The 23,437-nt window shown below is 43.3% G+C and overlaps 1 long non-coding RNA gene across 1 annotated transcript in view; it reads left to right on the top strand.

Annotated features, from left to right (window-relative positions):
- Positions 1–22,941, top strand: part of LOC131487680 (uncharacterized) — a 32,643-nt gene extending 9,702 nt beyond the window's left edge. The window contains exon 2 of the long non-coding RNA XR_009249881.1: positions 22,644–22,941. This is a non-coding gene — a long non-coding RNA (uncharacterized LOC131487680). The remainder of the gene's footprint in view (positions 1–22,643) is intronic.
- The last annotated feature ends 496 nt before the right edge of the window (positions 22,942–23,437 follow it).

The following is a 23,437-nucleotide window of genomic DNA, read 5'->3' as shown; positions in this document are numbered from 1 at the left end:
CACATAGCTGGTGTGCATATTTGGGTTTTATAACCACAGCCAAACTTTGTTTTCCAAGTGGTGTTTGCGAGTTGCCACTGCACCACTTCCTCAGCAGCTTGGAATGGTCAGTCTTTTTTATTGTAGCCATGGCAAAATGTATCGTGGTATCTCAGTATAGTTTTGATTTGCTCGTTCTTGACTATTCACGCACTTGAGCGCTTTTCCATGTATCTATTCTCGATTAGATTTAGAATAAGATGGAGGTTGAAGCACTAAATGATTGAAATCTGGAAAAGAAGATATTTTCATGGGAGAAGAGGCTGCCAAAATTTCCACCTCCTGAATCAGCAAGGAATCAAAAAGGAATGATCGAATCCCCAGTAATCTCAAAATGATGTACCTACAATAGCACTGGGAAAGGCGGGGGTGGGGGGGGGAGCCAAAAACAGCTCATCACCCTGTACACTCTGTTAGTGCCTTGCTTTTCTCTTAAGCAATACATCGTCATCATCTTGTGTCATTAGTTATCTTACATGGCGATTTTTTTTTCTTTTTTTTTTCTTTTTCTTTTTTTTTTTTTTATTTATTTTTGGGACAGAGAGAGACAGAGCATGAACGGGGGAGGGGCAGAGAGAGAGGGAGACACAGAATCGGAAACAGGCTCCAGGCTCCGAGCCATCAGCCCAGAGCCCGACGCGGGGCTCGAACTCACGGACCGCGAGATCGTGACCTGGCTGAAGTCGGACGCTCAACCGACTGCGCCACCCAGGCGCCCCACATGGCGATTTTTAATAGTTACATTATATTTCACTATTTAAAGGCATAATTTATTTTGTCAGCCTCCTGTGATTTCTGGTTTTCACTATTATCAGCAATAATGCACTAAAAATCCTTGGGACTAAATCTCTGGGCACATCTAAAACTATTTGCTAATCCCAGCACACTTTAAAATTATGGTATTTTAGGGATGCCTGGGTGGCTCCATCGGTTGAGTGTCCAACTCTTGATTTCAGCTCAGGTCACTATCTCATGATTCACGAGATCAGCCCCATGTCGGGCTCTGTGCTGACAGCACGGAGCCTGCTTGGGATTTTCTCTCTCTGTGCCCCTCCCCTGCTTGAGCATTCTCTCTCTCTCAAAATAAATAAATAAACTTAAAAAAAAAAACAACTGTGGTATTTTAAAGGCAAACTGGAGATTACATAGGGACATGTAATGAATGAATTAATATGAGCACTGCCGCCTTCATTTTTTTTTTTTTCTTTTTATGAGTCTTCCCTCAACCTTTAACAAAACTCTGTGGCCTTCCTGAGGGTGAGCTGAATGGAGTGATGGAGACAGCCATGTCAGAGTAAATCTATGCAATCCACCTCCTGCTTTGGCTCCTTATTAAGAAATTAATAATTATTATTTATTATTTACTGAACACTTATCTTATGGCAAGCATTTTATTAGGCAATTTTGTAATAGATGTTACCATTCAACCTTCATAAGTTTCTGATGTGGATGGCTATTATCGTGCCCATTTTTTAGGTGAGGAAACTGAGACTTAGAAAGGCTAAGAGCCATGCCCAAGCTCATTTAGTAAGTGGTAGAGTAGGAATTGGAATCCAGCTGTCTGACTCTATACTCCCAGTTCTCAACCATTATACCACTAATTCCCAACCTGTATACTTTGGTGTTCTGGTGTCCTGCAAACCTATCCTAGACACATTGCTAAATTTTATATATAAAATTATTTTGCTGCTGAGTGGCAAACGTTATACGGTGAATTGATTTCAGAGATGGCTCTAATTCTTCCTAGTACATGCCCTTTGCAATTTGCCTTTGCAACCCCCCCTGGCTAAGAAGTGAAGATATGTCTCCACCCCTTGGGCATGAGCTGATCTTGTGACTTGCCTCAGCCAATACGATGTGGCAGATGTGCTGGTGTGCTTGTCTCAAGTTTAGGCCTCAAGGGACATTGTTTACTTTTGCTCTACCTCTTGCTCCTCTGTCACCATGGGAACAAGTCTGGGCTAGCTTGATGGGGAATGAGACATGGGAAGCAAAGCCAGGTCGAAGCCCCAGATACGTGAGAGAGCCCAGCCCAGCCAAGATCAGCCAAGCTACTGTTGAGCCAACCTACTGTTGAGGGTAGATGGATGTTGATCGCCACATGTCACTGAAGTGTTGTGGGTATTTGTTTTGTAGCAAGATTGTGGTGATAGATAATACATACTACGGTGTCTGTATCTAATGGACAGAATGCTAGCTAGTGGTAGGTCATGGTGGTGGACAAACTCAGGTATAACTTGGCCTCAGCACAGCGAACATCAAGCTCTTACCTAAGAAAGGTGTCTATTTACTGAAGCATGTGAAAGCAATGAGTATATATGAGAAGATGTTGAAACTTCATTTCAACAGCAGCCCTGCACTGCTGGACCACCAGGGATAGTGTGATGCCATCACCCTCTACTGAGTAAAATTTAAAGTTGCATTTTGAGGGGTGCCTGGGTGGCTCAGTGGGTTAAGCATCCGGCTCTGGACCTTGGCTCAGGTCATGATCTCACAGTTCGTGAGTTTGAGCCGTGTGTCGGGACTAACAGTGCGGAGCTGGTTTGGGATTCTCTCTCCCCCTCTCTCTATCAAAATAAATAAACTTTAAAAGAAATAAAGTTGCATTTTGATCGTAAGTTCCATGTTATATTGTTCGCATATTGGTTACACTGGTTGAATTGGATTTCTATCCCTTGCAAACTAAAGAGTTCAAGTTCCAGGGATGGGAGCATTTGAAAAATTACAATGCCTCCCCTCCCATCTGTGATGCTCATGGTCCTGAGCAGTGTGGCTGAGAAAGCAAGTTGGAATGTCTAAAGCCCATTCAAAGAGCAGGCTGGTTGTTCCCTGTGTCAGATTCCTCATCTTACAGAGAGGGCCTCCTCCCAGAGCTGGCCCAGGTGTAGACCAAAGGAGGCAATGTAACAAACTGCCTTGGCCACCCTCTGTCCCTGCCCCAGGGCTACCGGCCTCCTGTATCTTCAGATTAGTAACTGAAATTCCATGGTCCCCCTCTGTATACACCAGTTGAACCATTTTCCATACTCTTGGCCTTTTTCTTCTTCCTTTATGCACTTCTGTTTCAGTTACACATTGTTGTGTGTGTAACAAGCTATCCCAAACTTAATGGCATAGAACAACCACCATTTTTGTTCTTCTGTTCCTATGTGCCACAGGTCAGGAATTTAGAGAAGGCATGGTGGGATGGTTTGCCATCACTCCTGGATGTTTGAGCCTTCAACTGGGAGGATTTGAATGGCGGGGGCTGGTGTGTTCTAGAAGCTTCTTCCTCCACATATGCTTAGTGCCTGGGCTGGGGACTGTTGACACCAACATGTAGCCTGTCCACAGGATGATGGCTTCTTCATGGCAGTCAGGCTTTTTATGTGGTGGCTCAGTGCTCCCAGAATGAGGTGAAAGCTTCATGGCCTTTTATGGCTTATCTTCCGAACTTACATATACTTTCACGTCTCTCATATTCAATTGGTTAAGACTGTCACAAGTCTGCTCAGATTCAAGGGGAGGGTAGGTAGACTTCATTTCTTGATGGGACAATCGTCAAAGAATTTGCAGCCATGTTTCACAATTGCTGTACCTTAAACTTATCTGTCCATTGGTCAACTATAAAGATCCTTTATTTTGTGTAAGAATCTTTTGGTTACAAGGAAAAAAAAATAACTCAGTCTAGGTTAGAAGAAAAAAAAGATATGAGTAATTTACTTAAGGATGCAATGGTATCTCACAGAACACCCCAAGGATGTCACTGTAGTACTATCGTGTGCTTGGGGTCAGTAGGTGCTAAGGTGTTATGAGGCAAACTCATCCCTACTGATTTATCTCCATTCCCAGGCAGTGATGCCCTAGCCATGAAGGAAGGGACCAGAGTCCTCAGGGAATGTCACTAAAGGGAAGGACTGAACACTGTGGCAAGTCTGTCACACACTCCAGAGGGGAGGCCAAAGTATGGGGCTGGGTGTGTCTCCTCAAGTGAGTGTTAGAACACTGAGCATCTGAGGAGGACTCCTTCCATCCCTAAACACACGAGTATTCATTCTAGAGGGTCATCTGAGATCTTTCTCCCTATCAGGCTGACTTGCTATTCCCAGCCTGAAAGATTCAGTCATTCATTCAACAAACGTTTATTGAGTCTCTTGGATGTTCGTGGCACTGTGGCAGGGAACAAGACATTCAGGAACCTGATGAGATGAAGACACCCTCTTACCTGGGACCCAGGAGCCCTGATTCTGCCAGTCACTAAGTAACTTTGAACATGTACTCTGCCTTCCATGGTTCTCAGTTTCCCTATCAGTCAAATCAGGACCTTGACCTTGAAGATCACCGAAGTCCCTTCAGAACCCCTAGAAGAAAGATGATGTTGGCACTCCTAAAATTTCAGCCTTCAACCTCAAGTTTATTTTCTGTCTTTTGCCTTTACTGCTGGCTGGCTTACTCTTGCTGTAATTTATTTAACTGAGCCGTGCTGAGCAGTTTGGAACTGAGTTTGCATGAATCACTGTCCATAAAATCAAGTTAAGTGGATTTCATTCCACACAGTGCACCTGTGTATATACTCAGGGAGAAGAAGCTGGATTTTCTTGGCTCTTCCAGACCACTGTTAGAATTGCTTCTTTACAGATACAGCATTCACCCTGTATTTATAGTCCATTGTTATAACAGCCTCCTTCAGAGACCTGGAAGTAAAGTGTTGGATGCAATTTTTCCTTCAGATCATTTTATGTAGCTGTCCTGTTTCTCTATCTAGCTAAAAATCTGACATTGATTTCCTTTATTTTATCGGAGTTGGCAAATATCAGATTCAACTACATTCAGTCATTCAACAAATATTTATTGAGTGTTACGTGAAGTTATACTGAGCTAGGTATGGGGGTGAGGGTTGAGGGGAAGTGTCCTGCTACTCAAAGACACTAAAAACTATGTGAAGTGTTAAGTAACATCAATGCAAGAGAATGTTGCCAGGCAGAAAATAGGAAATTTGATGTGTTGGTTGGAAGAAGAAACCGACAAAGCTGAATGACCTAGGAAGGGTTATGGAGAGTTCGGGGAGGATATTGAGCTTGTGAGAGGGATTCCTATTTGGACCACTCCCTCTGTTTCCCTCCTTCTGACCCCCTCGCCCCATGACATAACCAGCACTAGAGTCCTTTCAGTTCACCATTTTGTAAAAGGATGTGATGGGTGGCGGGGAAGAGGTTTGAGCAGGGATGAGCATTTGTAGGAAGAAATGCCCAAAGGGTCTGCTCTAGTGCTTGTGAAAATACTTTTTTTGGAGCCAGTGTGAGGGATTATAAAGGGATTTATTTCATTTTGTAACACCGCCAAAAGCACAGGTCGACTGTGACTAAAATGGCGGTATGAGGGACTGCCTATTTGGATCTTTGTTCTTGTTTTCCATCTTGATAGAAAATGTGCCATTTTTACTCTGCCATTGAATAAACATTGCACAATTTTCCTGGCCAATTTAAAAAATGCTATTCCATTTACCCTTTGGGTCTCTAAGAGACATATTGAGATGTTGGGAAAGGGCATGGTGGGACCTCCCTTCTGCCCTGACACTATGCTTATGACCATTCTGTCCTTTTGAGAAAATGGAGTTGCTTTAAAAGGACTTGAAGCTTTCACTGCACCTGTGTTTGTATCCAGGCCACAAGCAAAATTTGCTTTGCTTAATGAGTTCTGTTTGTTATGCCGTCTTGGGATAAGACATGCCCACATTTCCCCAGCAGTTATTTGGGGAGCTTGAATGCCCAGATGGTGCTTTATGCTGGGCAGTCTCTGCCAAGAGACCCTGGACAGCGCCACTTCTGCCCTGGAGGAGTAGTACAATGGGCCACAGAGCAGTGCTGTCCACGCAAAATAGAGTGCCACGAAGATAATTTTTAAATTTCTATAGCCACATAAAAAAAGTTTTAAAAAGCAGGTGAGATTAATTTTAATAATATATTTATTTTATCCAATATGCCTAAAATATGATCATTTTGCCATAGACTTAATATGAAAATAATTGATGAGGTATTTACTTTTTTTCATTTTTTTAAAGAAATACGTCTTCCAAGCCTGGTATGTATTTTATCCTACAGCACACCACAATTCAGACTGGCCACATTTCAAGTGTTAATAGCTACATGTGACTAGTGACTACCACACTGGACAGCATAGGTCTAGAATTCTCTACCGATCCTTCTGCAGACCCCTTAAATCCCTGGAGGGTCTTTTCTTTCAATCTTTATAAGCGATGAAGAGCCCAACCCTTTGGTTTTGAGTAGGAATAGCTTGCTACTTAACCCTCCAACTGCACAATTATTTCCATCACTCCCAGAGATAGGCTAGCAAATTCAGGGACCTTCCATTACAGTACCTATCACCCCCCACCCTGCTTATGCTATATTCATACCTTGTTTGTGTTTCATACTCTGGCTCTTTCTGTACTTTATCCTTTTATTTATTTATTCTATTTACTTTTTAAGTAGGCTTCACACCCAGCACAGAGCCTAACATGAGACTTGAACTCATGACTCTGAGATCAAGACCTGAGCTGAGATCAAGAATTGGGTGCTTAACTGACTGAGGCATCCAGGTGCCCCCTATACTTTAACCTTTTAAAACTTACCTTTACTGGATGCTTTTTCCCCTCAGAGCCCACTTCAGGGCTTAGGGGATAATGGTGATAAGGACTGCTGGGCAAAATAAACTGCGGTACTCTTTCTTGGGAACTAGCACGCACCAACCCACTTCAAGATTACAGGTAATACCTGGCGATGGGGCGGGACAGCAAGAGCAGTGGAACTGGAAAGGATTTAGAGAACTCCTAGTCTGGTGTTTGTTTGTTTGCTTCTAAACTGAGGTATAATTTGCATAACATAAAATTAATCATTTTCAGTGTACAATTCAAAGACATTTAGTACATTCACAACATTTGCAACCATCACCTCCGTCTAGTACTAGGACATTTTCATCACTCCAGAGGAAGCCCCATCCTCATGGAGCAGTCACTCCCCATTACCCCCTTCCTGTAGCGCCTGGCGACCCCTGCTTTCTGCTTTCTGCTTTCTGGATTTGCCTGTTCTGGATATTCCACGTAAATGGATCGTACAATACACAACCTTTTGTGTCAGGCTTCTTTCACTTAGCATGATGTTTTTGAGGTTCACCATGCTATTGCCTGTATCACTACTTTGTTCCTGTTTACTGATGAATAATATTCCACTGCATGTATATACCACATTTTATTTATCTATTCATCTGCTGATGGACATTCAGTTTGTTGCTGCCCTTTGACTATTGTGAATGGTGATGCTATGAACGTTGGGATACAAGTTTTTGTTTAAATACTTGTTTTCAATCCTTTTATGCATATATGTAGGGGTACAATTGCTGGCACCTGGTAATTCTTTGTTTAGCTTTTTGAGGAATGGTTGATCTGTTTTCCAAAGTGGCTGAGCCATTTGACATTTCTACCACATTTCTACCAGCAAATTAGGGGGGGTTCCAGCCAATTTCCACATTCTTGCTAATCCTTGTTATTTTCCACCATTTGTTTCGTCTTTTTTTTTTTTTTAATTATAGCCACCCAGTGGGTATGAAATGGTATCTCGCTGTGTTTTTTTTTTACGAAAAATATTTTAAATTAATAAACTTAAATTTTGTAAATTTAATTTTTAATGTTTTAAAGCAGTTTCAGGTTCATGGCAAAACTGAGTGGAAAGTCCAGAGTGTTGCCATCTACCCTTGCCTCCACACATGCACAAGCTTCCCCACTACCGAAACCCTCCACCACAGTGGTGTATTCCAAAATTGATGACATCACACTGACACACCATCATCACTCAAAGTCCATAGCTTGCATCAGGGCTCACTCTTCATATTGTATATCCTCTGGATTTTGACAACTGTGCAATGACACCTGTACCACCATTGTAGCATCATACAGAGTAGCTTTACTGCCCTAAAAATCCTCTGTGCTCTGCCTCACTGTGGTTTTGATTTGCATTTCCCTAGCGTCTAATGATGTCCAGCCTCAGTCTAGTGGTTTTTAAAAACCATTTTTTAATGTTTATTTATTTTTGAAGGAGAGAGGAACAGAGTGTGAGCAGGGGAGGGTCAGAAAAGAGGGAGACACAGAATCTGAAGCAGGCTCTATAGGCTCTGAGCTGTCAGCACAGAGCCCGATGCGGGGCTCAAACCCAGGAGCTGTGAGATCACGACCCGAGCCGAAGTCAGATGCTGAACTGACAGAGCCACCCAGGTGCCCCTCAGTCTAGTGGTTTTTAAGCAGCACCTTGAGAAGCCTCCTGAGGGATCACCACGGAAGAGAAGACCCAGCAAGTAGCAACAGTATTGAGCAACACCCACCCCTACCACAATCACTCTGCTTGTGTCTATTGGGCATGTTTGACTTATTCAATATTCCATTCGAGCAGGGGCTTTTGAGGCTAACATAAATTTGACAGTCATCTACCTGGTCTTGTATACATTTTACATATGGCACAACTGAAATCATAAGAAGCAAAGATACTTGGCTAGTGTCTTGAGATTGGCAACTTCCAAAAACAGTAATGGAGCCCTACTTCTCTGACTCCTGGTCCCATTCTCTTTCAACACTATTGCCCTGTCATTAGTAATAACAATAATGACAACCACCACGTAGTAAATGCTTGCCATGCGGCAGGCAATGTGGTGATACCATCACGTAACTCCCTTGGAATAACTCTAGAAGGTTCATGCCATCGTGAGGCACGTAGCACACTTAGGATGGATATCTTCACCGTGGCCTGCCAGACTCCTCTCCAACCTCATAGGTATAGCTCCTTTTCTACTCCATCACTCTGCTCCAGCCACACCATGTGTGAAGACCAGCGTATGCCAGTCTCAAGGCTTCATGCTAAATGATGAACTTTTACAGTGGCTTAAATAAAAGAATTATTGGGGCACTCGGATGGCTCAGCTGGTTGAACGTCCGACTCTTGATTTCAGCTCATGTCTTGATCTCACGGTTTGTGAGATTAAGCCCTGCGGTGGGCTCTGGGCTGACAGTGTGGAGCCTGCTTGGGATTCTCTCTCCCCCCGTCGCTCTCTGCCCTTCCCGTCACCTCTCTCTCTCTCTCAAAAACAAATAAATAAAAATTTTTAAAAAAATAAAGGAGTTTTTACTTTGTCACCTAACGGAGGTCTGGAGGGAAACAGACCTCTGACTTGAGGGTCGTTAGAGATTCAAGCTGCTTTTTTTCCTGCTCTGTCACCTTAGAGTGTATCTTCCATTTTAATGGTTCAAGATGGTGTTGGACCACTAGGAACTCTACTTGTGTTCTAGGCAGTAGGAAGAAGGAGGGGGAGGAGGGCAAAAAAAAAAAAGCACTTACCAGCCCGATCAATTTCCTCCCAGCAGCCTTCCCAGAGACCCCATGTAATGTCTATTTCTATCTCATTTGGCCTCAGCTAATTGCAAGAGGAGCTGGGAAATGAAAATTTTTTAGCTTATCTTTTGTCACACCAAGTAAATTTGGGGTTCTATCCTAAAGAATAAGGGGAATATGGATATTTTGAGACACCCAGGGTCTACCACAGATGTTAATCAGAGCCTTTTTTAATAGTGAAAATTTGGAAATAACATAAATATCTGAAAGCATGATTGGCTCAATAAATTAACTGATTCATTAATATCATGCATGCTTAAATCATACATTTTATTTTGTTTTTTAAATTTATTTGTTTATTATGGGGAGGGCAGGAAGAGGCAGGGAGAGAGGGAAAGAGAATCTCAAGCAGGGTCTGCACTGCCAGCACAGAGCCTGATGTGGGGCTTGAACTTATGAACTGTGAGTTCATGACCTGAGCCAAAATCAAGAGTCGGACGCTTAACCAACTGAGCCACCCAGGTGCCCCTACATATTACATTTTAGAAGAATATTTAACAGCATGGTAAAACGCTTATGATACTATGTTGAGGAAAAAAGAAATTACTACTTTCCTAAGAAAACGATTAAGATATTCTATAAGAACCATAAATGAGGAACAGCCACTTGATGATATAAAAGAATTATGGTACTCTGGTTACCTTTTAAAAAGAGTCCTTATCATTTAGTAATGTATTTATGGATGAAATGATACGGTGTCTGGAATTTGCTTGATAGTGGAGGAGGGAAAATGGTGGGGAGGTAGGCTCAGAGAGGGTAAACCACTTACTTGAGGCCACAGAGCCAGTAAGTAGTAGAGCTGGGTTTTAAACTCAGGCAGGATGACTCCAGAGTTTAATACACAGGAAAAAGCAGCAGACCGCATGGCATTTACGTGCAGCTCTGTTAAGAAGGCAGCATCCATCATACAGTTGGCACACTAAATTTTCAAGTCCCTGACAAAGCCATGGGTCTGTGAAAACTCAGGAAAGAAGACCCCGGTACTTCTCCCAGGGAATGAGAAGATGTTATGGGCATCTATTGTAGAGATCAGAAGGACAGGCTTTCAAGGTCCCACTTAGGTTAAGGAGACGCTGGACAGGCGGTCGGTTGGCGTGGATCAGTTTGGTCTTATGGGCTGTTTACCGCTCTTACGGTTTTGGTTAGCTCACTCCCATGGTATACTGGTTGTCGAGTATTTAATATCTCCCTGGAAGAGAGAACTGGTCTTGTTTGTAAGGATTTAAAAGTTAGACAATCTTCTCAGAGGAGTCTGGGAAGATTCTCAGAAAATGATAGACAGCTCTCTGGCTTGGGTAGATAACCAAGCCACGCGCTTGATGGCCCTTCAAAGTCCTGCGCAGGCCCCACAATCTCGTAAAACACTGTTAGATTGGCCACTCTTGTTTGGACAAAACAATCAGTCAAACCACAAAGTCAAAAACAAAGTTCTATAGTAGAAATATGTATTTGCCGTCCCTTTCTGTAGTTACTCTACCTCTGTATTCCTTTGGAGAACTAGCTCTCCTCTCCATTTCCCTTCTCAGTGGAACCGTCCATCATGGTGCCCCGTCCTTCCAGGTCAAGAGAGGGCCATGTGACCCAGTCAGGCTGCTCGCATACTCTCTTGGAATATGAATCTTGGGTCAAAATACACAAAGACAGAAAATCACACAGGTGCATCCCTAAATAACACCTTCAAGAGAGAAAACCCCGGTTTCTAATATTTCTGAGAACCAGATATTTAGCCTTTTTTTTCATCAATTACACCTCATAGCCTGACAGTAATTTTTATTTCTGAAGTTATCCAGAGTCTGTTTCTGTTGTCTGTAACAATGAAAACCCCTCACTCACATGGGGGTCAATATCAGATGTCAGTGCTTAAAAACAGACCCTTCCTTCCTGGTCCAAACACCCCCCCTAACCCCAGAACCTAAGTCCTTTCTCCTCCATTTTCTTCCAGAGCATCCTGGGCCAGAGTGGAAAAGGGCTCTTGTCAATGTGCTAAGCTTTACCTTGAGGGATAAGTGAGGACACCCTTTAAATTACCTATAAAACCCTTTGATTCACTCAGCAGAGGTTGCCATGGGCAATTTGCTAAGCTTATTGATTATTTTCTGTTTAAATTAAAGTTTGATGTCCTGGAACAGGCTGTGCAGTGCATGGAGTTAATGGAAAAGGTTGAGATCCAGGGGAGAGACACTCACTGGGGAAATGGAGGGTATTCAAGGGGAAAACAGGGAGTCTATGAAGAGGAGATTGTCAGCACCAAGTTGTAGTAAATATGATGGCGATAAAAAAGATAGAGAATGGAATTCTTTTATGGAAAAGGGCAGCCTCCTGGACATTTAAAGCCTCAGGAAGACAGTGGAAAAAAATGTATTCATGCCACAAATATTTGTCACGTATCTGTTATATGCCAGGCATTGTGCTGGGCGCTAGGGGAAAATAGCATGGAAGGCACAATCCCTGACTCTATGTGTTGCATCAGTGGTTCTCAAAGTATGATCCCTGGCACAGCAACATCCCCATTGCCTGGAAATGTTGGGCCATGCAGATTCTCAGGTCCCACCCCAGACCTACTAAATCTGGAAGAAACTCTGGAAGTGGAGGCCATCCCTTCCAGATAAATCCAATGCATGCCATCCATCTGATGACGCGGTCTCAGCAGTCTGAGAACCACTGCTCTAGGAGCGAGGCCTGGAGTTCTGCCAGCCTGGAGCTCAGTTTGTGTTGGTGTTATCACTGACAACATCTGGTAAGAATTTATCATTACCAGATGTTGTGCTCAGTGGGACACGTGAGTTGTGTCACTTCATCCTCAGAACCACCTTGTTATTAGAAGACGAAATGGAGGCACGCTGAAAGTAAGTGGGTAGGTAGAGTTCAAATGCTGGAGACTAACCACACTGCTCTACAGTCTCCCAAACCCCAAACTCCCACAAGCTCTGTGACGCATCCTGCCCTGGTCAAAGCTGACCTTCAGATAGAGACAGAACCATGGTTTCCCCTAGATGAGATACGTTGTACAGCTGGGTTTCAGATGCTTGAGGAAGAAGAGGAAGGAAATGAAGGGCAAGAAGCGTGGAGTGGACTGGGAAGGAGGCAGAGGGCATGTTGGCCTTCAGAGAGAAGCCAGGCCCACAGACCCACAGGCATCGTTTATCCTCATCTTACGGGAGGCGAGCATTCAAAATCACCGCATATTGATCACGTATGGGGAAATCTTGTCACTTCAGTCAGAAAGGGATTTCATGTCACGATGCCTCAATTCAAGCCCTTTAATTCTTCCACTTACGGTGTGTATTCATTTCCTGTTGCTGCTGTAACAAAATCAGTAGTCGCTCCATATTTCTGCTGTAACAAATTACCACAAACTTCGTGACTTAACACACCATGAGTTTATTATCTTACGGTTCTGGAGGTCAGATGTCTAGAGTCAGGGTGTTGGCAGGGTTGTGTTGCTTCCGGAGGCTTCAGGGGAGAATCCATGTCCTTCCCTTTTCCAGCTTCTGGATGCTGCTTGCAATCTTTGGTTGTGGCCCCCTTTGTCTTCAAAGTCGGCAGTGTAGCATTTTCTCTCCTGTCTAACCTCTGCTGTTCTCACATCTTCTGTCTCTGATTCATAGCCCCCTGTGTCCCTCTTACAAGAAACTTCGTGATTATACTCGGCCCAACTAGATAATCCAGGATAATCTCATCTCCAAATCCTAACTTGATCCATTAGCAAAGTCATTTTGCCCTGTAAGGAACATATTCACAGGTTCTGGGAATTAGGATATACACGTCTTGGCAAGTGGTGTTGGCGGGGGGATTATTCTGTCCACCATACTTGGTGATCTCTTAGGAAAGTCACTTTTCTTTCTCAAAGTTTCTAAACTCTACCCAAAATGGGGATTATAACAATTCTTGGTCCTAATCTTACAGGGCTATGATTGAAATGAGCATGTGTGTCATTTCAATCACATTTGTAAATGCTATTACTGCCTCCGTTTCCTCATCTGACAAATGGGGACGAGTGATGTTTCTTCCTCCTATGGTGAGGAGTATGTATTGCCTACTTACCCTGAGCCGCGTCGTGTTCACGTTGCATTGGAAAGGACGTGCCACGGCATCTGCTGCACCCAAGACACTCAGGAAAGTGTAGTTGCAGTAATTGTGTGAGTTAGTTAGGTTTTAGAGTCTTAAATCTGTGTCAGCAACAGACAGCGATGAGGTCAATCCTCTTGAGGAACCAACCATCTGATGACTCATATCACCGTGCAGTGTTTGGAAGAGAGGCAATAGGCTCAGGTCCCAAGATGCACCAGTGATCGTGAACTTGGGAGGACGTCCACTGAGCCGACTGAGGGTCGGAATGACCCTCTGCCCCTACTCTGTGGTAGGGGACGGGGTCAAGTCTGCGTGTGCCCACCGGAGGCCGTTATTACCACTCCCCTGGATCTGCGTTTGTTGGTGATCAGGGGAACAAAAAGCAGCAGCCGGGTCCACCAGAAGAGAGACATTAAAGTTGATTAAGTGAGTGGGCCAATTAGCGTCTGGCTTCATGCAGTGTGGAGTTAATTAGCCTCTACAAAACAACAACAGCTGCTTTAATGGTTGGGCAAGAGGCCCAGCAGAGAGGAGCCATGGGAAGAGAAGTGATAGGGCTAGTGCTTAATAACTTGGCTGCAGTGGGCCCTGCCCCACTAAAAATGTAGAACAAAGCCCTGGGCAAACTTCTTTGCATGCTTCTAGACAGTACATGGGGCGGAGAACAAGACCCTTCTAGTGTCCTCCCCCTAGGGAGAGGCCAACCTCAGACCTCAGACTCGAGTTTCTTTTTAAGACTGTTTAGCACAACTTAGTTTGCAATCTCACTGAAATCACTACCCTACACATTTTGTCTTGATCCTGAACTTCATAATGCACGTTGTTTCCTCATGTTGGTATTTTTTCCTTATTACAAAAGTAATCCATATTATGCGGGTAGTATTTGGAAAGCATATAGAAATGCAGGGGGAGAAAAATAGTCCCTCCACCTTGAAATAAAACCTTTCACTCCTTAACCGTTTATTTGTCTCTTGCTAAATGCTGTTCAAAGTGTTCAGACTAATTATACATCAGTTTTGGTTTTTCTCTATGCAAATATGTATGTTTTACAAATTAGACTCACCATGTATGACCTTTATTAACCTACTGTTTAGCAATATGCCATGAACATTTTCCTTACCTCATTATAATTTTTTTATTAATTTTATTTTTTTTAATTTATGTCCAAATTAGCATATAGTGCAGCAATGACTTCAGGAGTAGATTCCTTAATGCCCCTTACCCATTTAGCCCATCCCCCTTCCCGCAACCCCCCCAGTAACCTTCTGTTTGTTTCATTATACTATTTTTTAAACTACTCGGTCTCTGTGGTTCCACTCATTAAGCTATATTTTAGTTGTCCATTTATTTATGCCTTTTGCTTCCTCTTCCAACAAAGTTTTTGAGGGCAGAGACAACATTTTTTTAACCACTATATCCCCAGTGCTTGAAACCACGTCAAGCATGGGGTAGACACTCATTTCAAATGTGATGAATGAGTAAGCAAATGAGGGAACAAATGTAACCAATCCCTTCTTAAGGGCCACTGAGGTTGCTTCCACTTCTTTACCATTATAAAAAATGCTGTTATAGGAGTTAAGATTAGGTTCTTACTACAAGTGACAGAAAATCTCCCAAAACAATGGCTTAAGCAAGATTTAAAAGTTTCTCTTTGGGGTGCCTGGGTGGCGCAGTCGGTTAAGCGTCCGACTTCAGCCAGGTCACGATCTCGCGGTCCGTGAGTTCAAGCCCCACGTCGGGCTCTGGGCTGATGGCTCGGAGCCTGGAGCCTGTTTCCGATTCTGTGTCTCCCTCTCTCTGCCCCTCCCCCCTTCATGCTCTGTCTGTCTCTCTCTGTCCCAAAAATAAATAAAAAACGTTGAAAAAAAAAATTAAAAAAAAAAAAAAAAAGTTTCTCTTTTGCAAAAGTCCAGGAAGCAGGTCAAAGGCTGGAATAGTGCTGTGCTACCCATTGGCGTGGACTCCATTTCCAAAGTCACCTCATTGTTCAAAATGGCTGCTAAATCTCCAGCCACATTCCAGCCGAAAGCAAGAAAAGGAAGGGAAAAGAAGGATGCATATGGCTCTTCATGGAAGCTTCGTACATCCCCTCTGCTTGCTTTCTAATTAGTTATAATTTGCTCACATGACCATATCTAACTGCAAGGGAGTCTGGGAAATGTAGTCTTAATTATGCAGCTAATATTCAGGGAAGAAAGGGAAGAAAATTGGGGGACCATTAGCTGGGATGGCTCCTGAACTTATGGATCGACCCCAGCCCCTCAAGCTGGCCCTTCCCTAACGTGACCCTTAGTTTTTCCATACAGGGATCTGGTCAAGTCAGCCTGACTTCTTCAACTGAGACCTGGGACCAGTGCCCTGGAGGGTTTCAGAGCCTTCACTTCCTTGCTGTATACTTCATCTCGCCAGTTGACATAGTCATCGCCAAAGATTGACTCAATAAAGATGCCCCATTTCCCGGAGGATGTTTTTCCAATTAGTGCAAAGAGGAAGTTCCAGCTGTGAGGACAGGAATCTGGGTTTCTGAAATGCAATGATTATTAGTAACAATCAATCAAACAGCCTCATAGGACAAGGGAGAGAAAGCCAGCTCTCAAGGATGCTATGTGGGACAAGGATGACGTGCTGCCTGTAACAAGAGGCAGTATGGCTCAACCGCAACGTGGCCAAGCCCCTGAGACAGTGAGGGACTTTGTAACAAGGTTTTACTGCCTGCAGTAAAAATCCTGCCAAAACGCATTCAGGAACGTGTGGGGAGACGTGTATTCATTATTATGCCCCTAGCAGCTATCACAGGAAACCATCTGGGCTCAGTTGGCCTATAAATTTGCAACTTGCAGTTGGGTGGGCTACAGGGAATCGGCCAAGCGGGAAGTCAAGGTGTGAAGTGGGTCTGGCAGGTTCCATACACAGGGCTAGCTCAGAAAGTCACCATTCCTGGCAGGATTTTTCTTTTTAATTTTTTTTTTTTTTTTTTTTACGGTGAAATGCATCACACATACAGAAAAGTGCACAAAACATAAATGCACACTTAAACAAATTATCAGAAAGTGAGCACATGTGTGTAGCAATCACCCAGGCCAAGAAATTGGGCATTGCCAACCCCCAGAAGCCTCTCATGTGTCCTTTCCTAAACATACTGCCTTCTTTCCCCACAAAGATTACGACCCTGACTTTAATGAGTTATAACTGCTTTGCCTCACTTTATTGTTTTGTCATTTGGGTATTCACCCCAAAATGGTATAATTTAGTTTGCCTATTTAAAAACAAATGTTTATTTATTTATTTTGAGAGAGAGAGAGAGAGAGAGAGAGAGAGACAGAGAGAGAGAGAGAGACAGTGGGAGAGGGCAGAGAGGGAGAGAGAGAATCCCAAGCTTAGGCTCCACGCTGTCAGCACAGAGCCCAACACAGGACTCAAACTCACAAACCGTGAGATCACGATCTGAGCCGAAACCAAGAGTCTGGCACTTAACCAACTGAGCCACCCAGGTGCCCCTAGTTTGCTTATTTTTTAACTTTATATTGTTGTATAGAATCATAGAGTCCATATTCTTTTGTGTCTGGATCTGTTTCCGTGTGTGTGCCATGTCATCATTTTAGTATTTATCCATATGGCACAAGACTCTAGTTTGTCCGTTTTCATTCCTGAATATTATTCCACTTATCTCTTTTACTGCTTTTAGACATTTTTACAGTTCCTGGACGTTTGGGTTCTTTTCAGGTTGAAGTTATTACAGATAATGTGGCTATGAATATTCTTGTATGTAAATCCTTGCGCATATGTGTATGAGTTCATCCACAGCTGTGATTCTCAAACTCCAGTGTTCGTGAAAATAGCCAAGAGCTTGTTAAAATGCAGATTCCCGCTCCTTCTCCCTAAAGATTCAGATTCAGCAAGTCTAGGGTGGAGCCCATGCAGTTTCATTTTCAACAAAGTTTTAGGTGTTAATGAGGCTGCTGATCCCTGGACCACCCTTGAGTAGCACTGGAGAGCTGGCATTGGCAAACCTTAGCCCATGAACTCAACCAGGCCCACCACCTGCTTTTGTATGGTCCAGGAGCTGAGGAAGCCTTTACATTTTTAAATGGTTGAAAAAAAATTCAGAGAATAATGTGTCCTGACACACGAAAGTCAGGTGAATTCTAATTTCAGTGTCCATGAATAAAGTTTTATTGGCACACAGCCATGCCAATTCCTTTATGTACTATATGTGACTGCTTCCGTGCTTAGTAGAGTTGAGTAAATGTGGCAGAGAGCACTTTACCTGTTGGTCTTTTACAGAAAAGTTGTGCTGATACATGATCCAGAATGCATGCTTTTGAGTGTAATTACTTGTAACACCTTTACTGGACAACATCAGTTCTCTAAGGTTTTTAGGTTATCACCTCCTCATGACTAGAGGAGGAAAAGGAGACAGAGAGGTGAAGAAACTTCCCCAAGGTCACACAGTGAAAGGCGGGGCGGACATATGGATACGAATCTGCCACAATCTGTGGTCTTTGCCACAGCACCAGCCTGCTTCCAGTTGCCACAGAACAGTGGGATCTTTCAGACAGAACCGGTTTTCCAGATGGTTAAAGTGTGGATCTGCTTAGGAGAAAGTTAGGAGCCTCTAGACCCCTCCAGCCCAATGATTCTGATTCTCAGCCCCACGTCACTGTAACTAGCAGGGTGATCTTAGCTAGCAACCCAAACCTGCTGAGCCCCAGTTTATTCTTCTGACAAATGCAATAAGCAGAATGCACCTCGTAGGCTGTTGCATTGATTAATGAGATAATATATATCCCATGTCCTACAAAAGGGAGGCACTTGCTAATTTATTTCCCTCCACCCAAGGACACAGGAAACTTTAAAAAGACAGACCCCAGCCTTTTCCTGTCACTTGGCCTCTGGTTATTGTCCTGGGTGTAATGGAGTGGAAAACTCTATACATGGCTCCCTCTGACAGTGAATTTCTAATCTCAGAAAACTTAATGGTTTTTGTCAACCTGATTGTCCAGTGAGAGTGGATTAGGGGAATGACTTCCTTGTCACTGGAAAGTTGACTTGCTTCACAACGTTTTTCCTGGTGCCAGTGGGAGGCATGATCGATACTACACAGACCTAAATACTTACCTGTGGTTTCAGGGCTGAGGACAAAGGTTGGGCATTCCATTTAAGTGCCTTCAGCCATTTCCAAGTAGACCCAGGCGTAATGTGCATTAAGCGGTTTAGGCTGGTGACCCGGAGCTCTGCAGTCTGAGGGGCAAACCCGAAATCAAGCAGTTGCTTTCTCCTGACCCGCGAAGCAGAGGGCCCTCTGGCTCATGCTGGATTTGTCTTCTCAGCTCCAGTTTTCCCATCTGGGAGAGGAAGGTCCATTAGTTACTGTCAGCACTACGAGGGAAGGATGGCCTTGCTTTTTTCTGTATCAGGACTTCGTGGACACAATGTGCTGAAGCACAAATGGACAGCGACTACTAATCAAAATCTGGTTTCAAATCCCCACTGGCATCTTGGGGTGGGGGGGGAAAGGGTGTGAATTTCTTGCACCAGGCACCTCCACAGCAGATGAACCGAGAGTCAGACCTCAACACAGAGCACCTGCCAGAACTTAGTCACCTAAGGAAACTCCTGCGCTGTCTGGCAGAGCTCTCTCAGTCCAGGAGGGCAAAACAAAGCCCTATTTTATTTGAGACCCTTGAAACTATCTCACTTCCTCAGGGACATCATCTCTGGTCTTTCCGATGAGGCAGGCCCTCTGTACTTTTCCTTCATGACACTCATGCTAATTAGAAATGAAGCAATATGTAAATCAATTAGAATATAAGCTCCAGGAAGTCAAGGACATTTGCCTGCTTCGTTCCCTGCCGATTCACAGTGCTTAGAAACGCTTAGAAACGTGCCTCCCCTCTTTGACTAGAACTCCCATGAGAGAAAGAGCTGTATCTGTCTTATTCTCCCTGTTCTGGTTCTTGTTCTCCCCAGGACAAACCCTGGTACATAATAGGCACTCAATAAATAGTGAAAAGTAAAATACTTAAAACTTTTTATATTGAATTAATGATATTAATTTTATTTAGGTAATAAAAACGCTGGGGCGCCTGGGTGGCTGGGTCGGTTGAGCACCCAGATGACTTCGGCTCAGGTCATGATCTCTAGGTTTGCAAGTCGAGTTCGAGCCCTTCATGGGCTCGCTGCTTTCAGCATAGAGCCCTTTTCAGATCCTCTGTCTTCCTCTCTCTCTGCCCTTCCCCTACTCTCTCTTTCTCTCTCTCTGTCTGTCTCAAAAATAAATACAACATTTAAAAAAAAAAAAAAGAAAGAAAAGAAAAGTAAGGTGAAAGGGCACCTGGGTGGCTCAGTCAGTTAAGCATTTGACTTCAGCTCAGGCCATGATCTCACGGTTCCTGAGTTTGAGCCCCTCATCAGGCTCTGTGCTGACAGCTCAGAGCCTGGGGACTGCTTCGGATTCTGTGTCTCCCTCGCTCTCTGCACCTTCCCTGCTCATGCTCTGTCTCTCTCTTTCTCTTTTGAAAATAATAAATAAATATTAAAAAAAAAGAAAATAATAAAACTGCAATATAGTTATTTTAGAAAAAGAGAATAAAGTAAAAGACCCCTGTCTCATTAATATCACCATTCATATAGCTACTTTAAGTATTTGATATTTTTCTTCCAGAGTTTTCCACTGTGTATTTTACACATAATTGTAATCAGGTTATTTTAAGCCACACATATATGTGTGCGCGTGCACACACACACACACACACACACACACACATCAACTGTCCAGGTGGCAGGGAGTTTTATGAATTTAAGAGCAGGAAGGGAGGCCTGGATGAATAACGTCTTTCTTATTGTTATAATTAATTGTTGGTCCTACAATGGGATTGATAACATCATGGGAACTGCTAGTGAAAAGCATTTCTCTCTAAAGTTTCACCTCTGGGGTCAAGGCAAATCTGGCTATGGAAAAAATTTGCAGGTTAGAAATAACCCACAGGAAAATGCTTTATTTTTATGCTCGCAAATCAGGGAAACGCAGTGGCCGCTTCTGAACATAAACCTGTTTTGTACACTGCAGCGGGCTTAGTGGCTCAGGGCTCATTTCTCAGCCTTTTTTATTTGGATCATTATGTGGAAATCAACCCAGCTTCTCTCTTTAAGCCCTTCGTGATACATTGCCAACAAGTGACTTCAACTGTAATTACGGGAGTGAGGAAATTACTACATACCTTAAAAAACAAAACCAATCAAAACCCTGCTGTATTATATTCAAAATATGTTTCTAAACGTTTAGAGGGGAAAGGTTCTACTCCTTGTAGAGACAGCCTACGCTAATGGAAAGCCTCTTAGTTTACCATGAGAAAAATTCATGCAAATTTCTTATTGACAAATAAGGTGGGCAGGAAGTTGAATGAACAAACAATTTACTCATCTTTTGTTGGGGGGCCGCTTTAGGGGTCGGATACAGACTCTGTTGACTGGAGGAAAAGAGATATATCTTAATCTTAATCTTGATCTTGACCTTCCCCCCCCCCCCATTTCTTATCTGGAATAGAAAACAGGAGGAAGGAGTGGGGAGGGGGGGGATTTATGGGAAATGAATAAAACAGCACTTCTTCAGGAGATGGGTTAGTGGAAAAGCAGAGGAACTGGGGTCTAGTCTAGCTCTGCTCCCACCTTAGGATGTGAATCAGTCACCTTATGGGGCTAGGGATGATGATGACCTCGTACCACCTTCAGAGAGTTGTTGGAAGAATCTAGGAAAACCTTAGCTATTGGAAATACTTTAGAAAGCGTGTAGTCAGGGGTGCCTGGCTGGCTCAGTTGGTTAAGCGACCGGCTCTTGATTTCAGCTCAAGTTATGATCTCACAGTTCGTGAGTTCAAGCCCTGCATTGAGCCCTGTGCTGCTGGTGCACAGCCTGCTTGGGACTCTGTCTCCCTCTCTCTGCTCTTCTCATACTCTCTCTCTCTCTCTCTCTCAAAACAAATAAATAAACGTTTTTAAAAAAGCATATAGTCAAATGTTTTTATTTTATTTTATTTTAAACAAGAAACTGTTATTATTTTTTAATTTAATTTATTTATTTAAAAAATTTTTAATGTTTATTTGTTTTTGAGAGAGAGACACACACAGAGTGTGAGTAGGGGAGGGGCAGAGAAAGAGAGAGGGAGACACAGAATCTGAAGCAGGGTCCAGGCTCTGAGCTGTCAACACAGATCCCAACATGGGACTTGAACTCACAAACCGTGAGATCATGACCTGAGCCGAAGTCAGACCCTTAACCGACTGAGCCATCCAGGTGCCCCTTATTTATTTATTTTTTTAAAGTAATCTCTACACCCAGTGTGGGGCTTGAACTCACAACCCCGACTACTGACTACCGACTGAGCTAGCCAGGCACTCCTCAAATGGTTTCAAAAGGAGCACTAAGTCTCAGTATTGCAGGGGGAAGCTATACTATTGCAAAGCCTGGTGAGGAATTTCAACATCCAAGCTCCAGCAGCTGTGAAGGAGACAAGCAGAGAATGAGCTGAGAACCCAGGACTTTTTGCATATTGGAGGCACTGAAAAAGAGAATGCAGTTTTCTTAAGCATGCAGAGGATTGCCAAAGTTAAGAGGTACTCGATAATAGTTGAGTTTAATGGGAAAGAGCATCTCTATCTGTTTCTACTTCTTTAAATTTTTTCTTTCTATGATGTTCACATATTATTAAAACTAAGATGGTAAAATAAGACAACTTATGCAAAAATTCTAAGAAAATTAGATTTCTAGAGCTAAATAGCAAATTTTATCTCATTTCCCCCAGTTGTTAACAACTGAAACTTCTGGGTCTGATAAACAATATATTCCCCTTAACAGACTCCGTTTCTTTTTATCTTCTTGAATTCACGTATTCATTCAACAAGTATGCATTGAATATCCAGCTGAATGTACAAAGAGGAAATAATTAGCGTCTCTAGGGCTGGTCTTCTAGCCCCAAATCTATTGTGCCTTGCAAAGATCCACAAAAAGAAACCAAAAAAGAAACTGTGAGATCAAAGCGCCATTCAGAATTCAGAAAAGAAACATCAAACGCACTAGCAGTGACTGATGGCTACATGTTTTCCTCTTTCCTGGGCACACAGACTCCATTTCAGTCTCCCTTGCATTTCGCTGTGGGCACAAAACGGAATTCTAGTCCACGGAATGAGATGTTACCTGCATCACTTTCAAGCCCGGCCCATAACAGCCTCCCACACAGCAGCTCCTTGGCTCATCCAGCCGGCTGAGATTGAGAGGAACTCAAGTGTTGAAGACGACAGAGCCTCCATCAGCCTGGACCCCTGAGTGACGACTGCACAGAAGAAGCCCGCCCTGTGAACTGTGCCCCAATTTGATGCTATTATGAGAACATGAAATAAATTTAAGTTATGGTGAGACATTTGGAGGTGTCTTGTTTCAGCAGCTGCCCTACTTTAATACATATGGCAACTAAGTCCTCAAATTTGGGACCTGTGTGAAGGAACAGTAGAGAGAGATTTAACAGCAATGGATGCTTTTGCTATTTGTCATAAAAAGTTTCAAAGGGGGTTTGGGGTTCTCATTCCGATTAGCTCAGGGACGTGCCTTAGAGTAGGATCATCTTTATACTTTTCTCTACCTTGGTTCTTCCATGCAAGAAAGAGGTTTTTTTGTTTTGTGTTAAGTGCTTATTTTATTTATTTTTGAGAGAGAGCATGAGCAGGGAGGGACGGAGAGAGAGGGGGAGACACGGAATCTGAAGCAGACTCCAGGCTCTGAGCTGTCAGCACAGAGTCCAACCGGGAGCTCAAACTCACTGTGAGATCATGACCTGAGCCAAAGTCGGATACTTAACAGACTGAGCCACCCAGGTGTTCCAAGAAAGAGTTTTTATGTATAGATAGATAGATAGATAGAT

The sequence above is a fragment of the Neofelis nebulosa genome, chromosome 10, assembly GCF_028018385.1.
Source record: "Neofelis nebulosa isolate mNeoNeb1 chromosome 10, mNeoNeb1.pri, whole genome shotgun sequence".
NCBI lineage: Eukaryota > Metazoa > Chordata > Mammalia > Carnivora > Felidae > Neofelis > Neofelis nebulosa.
Note: the sequence above shows the minus strand (reverse complement) of the source record. Positions and strands in the feature narration are given on the sequence as shown.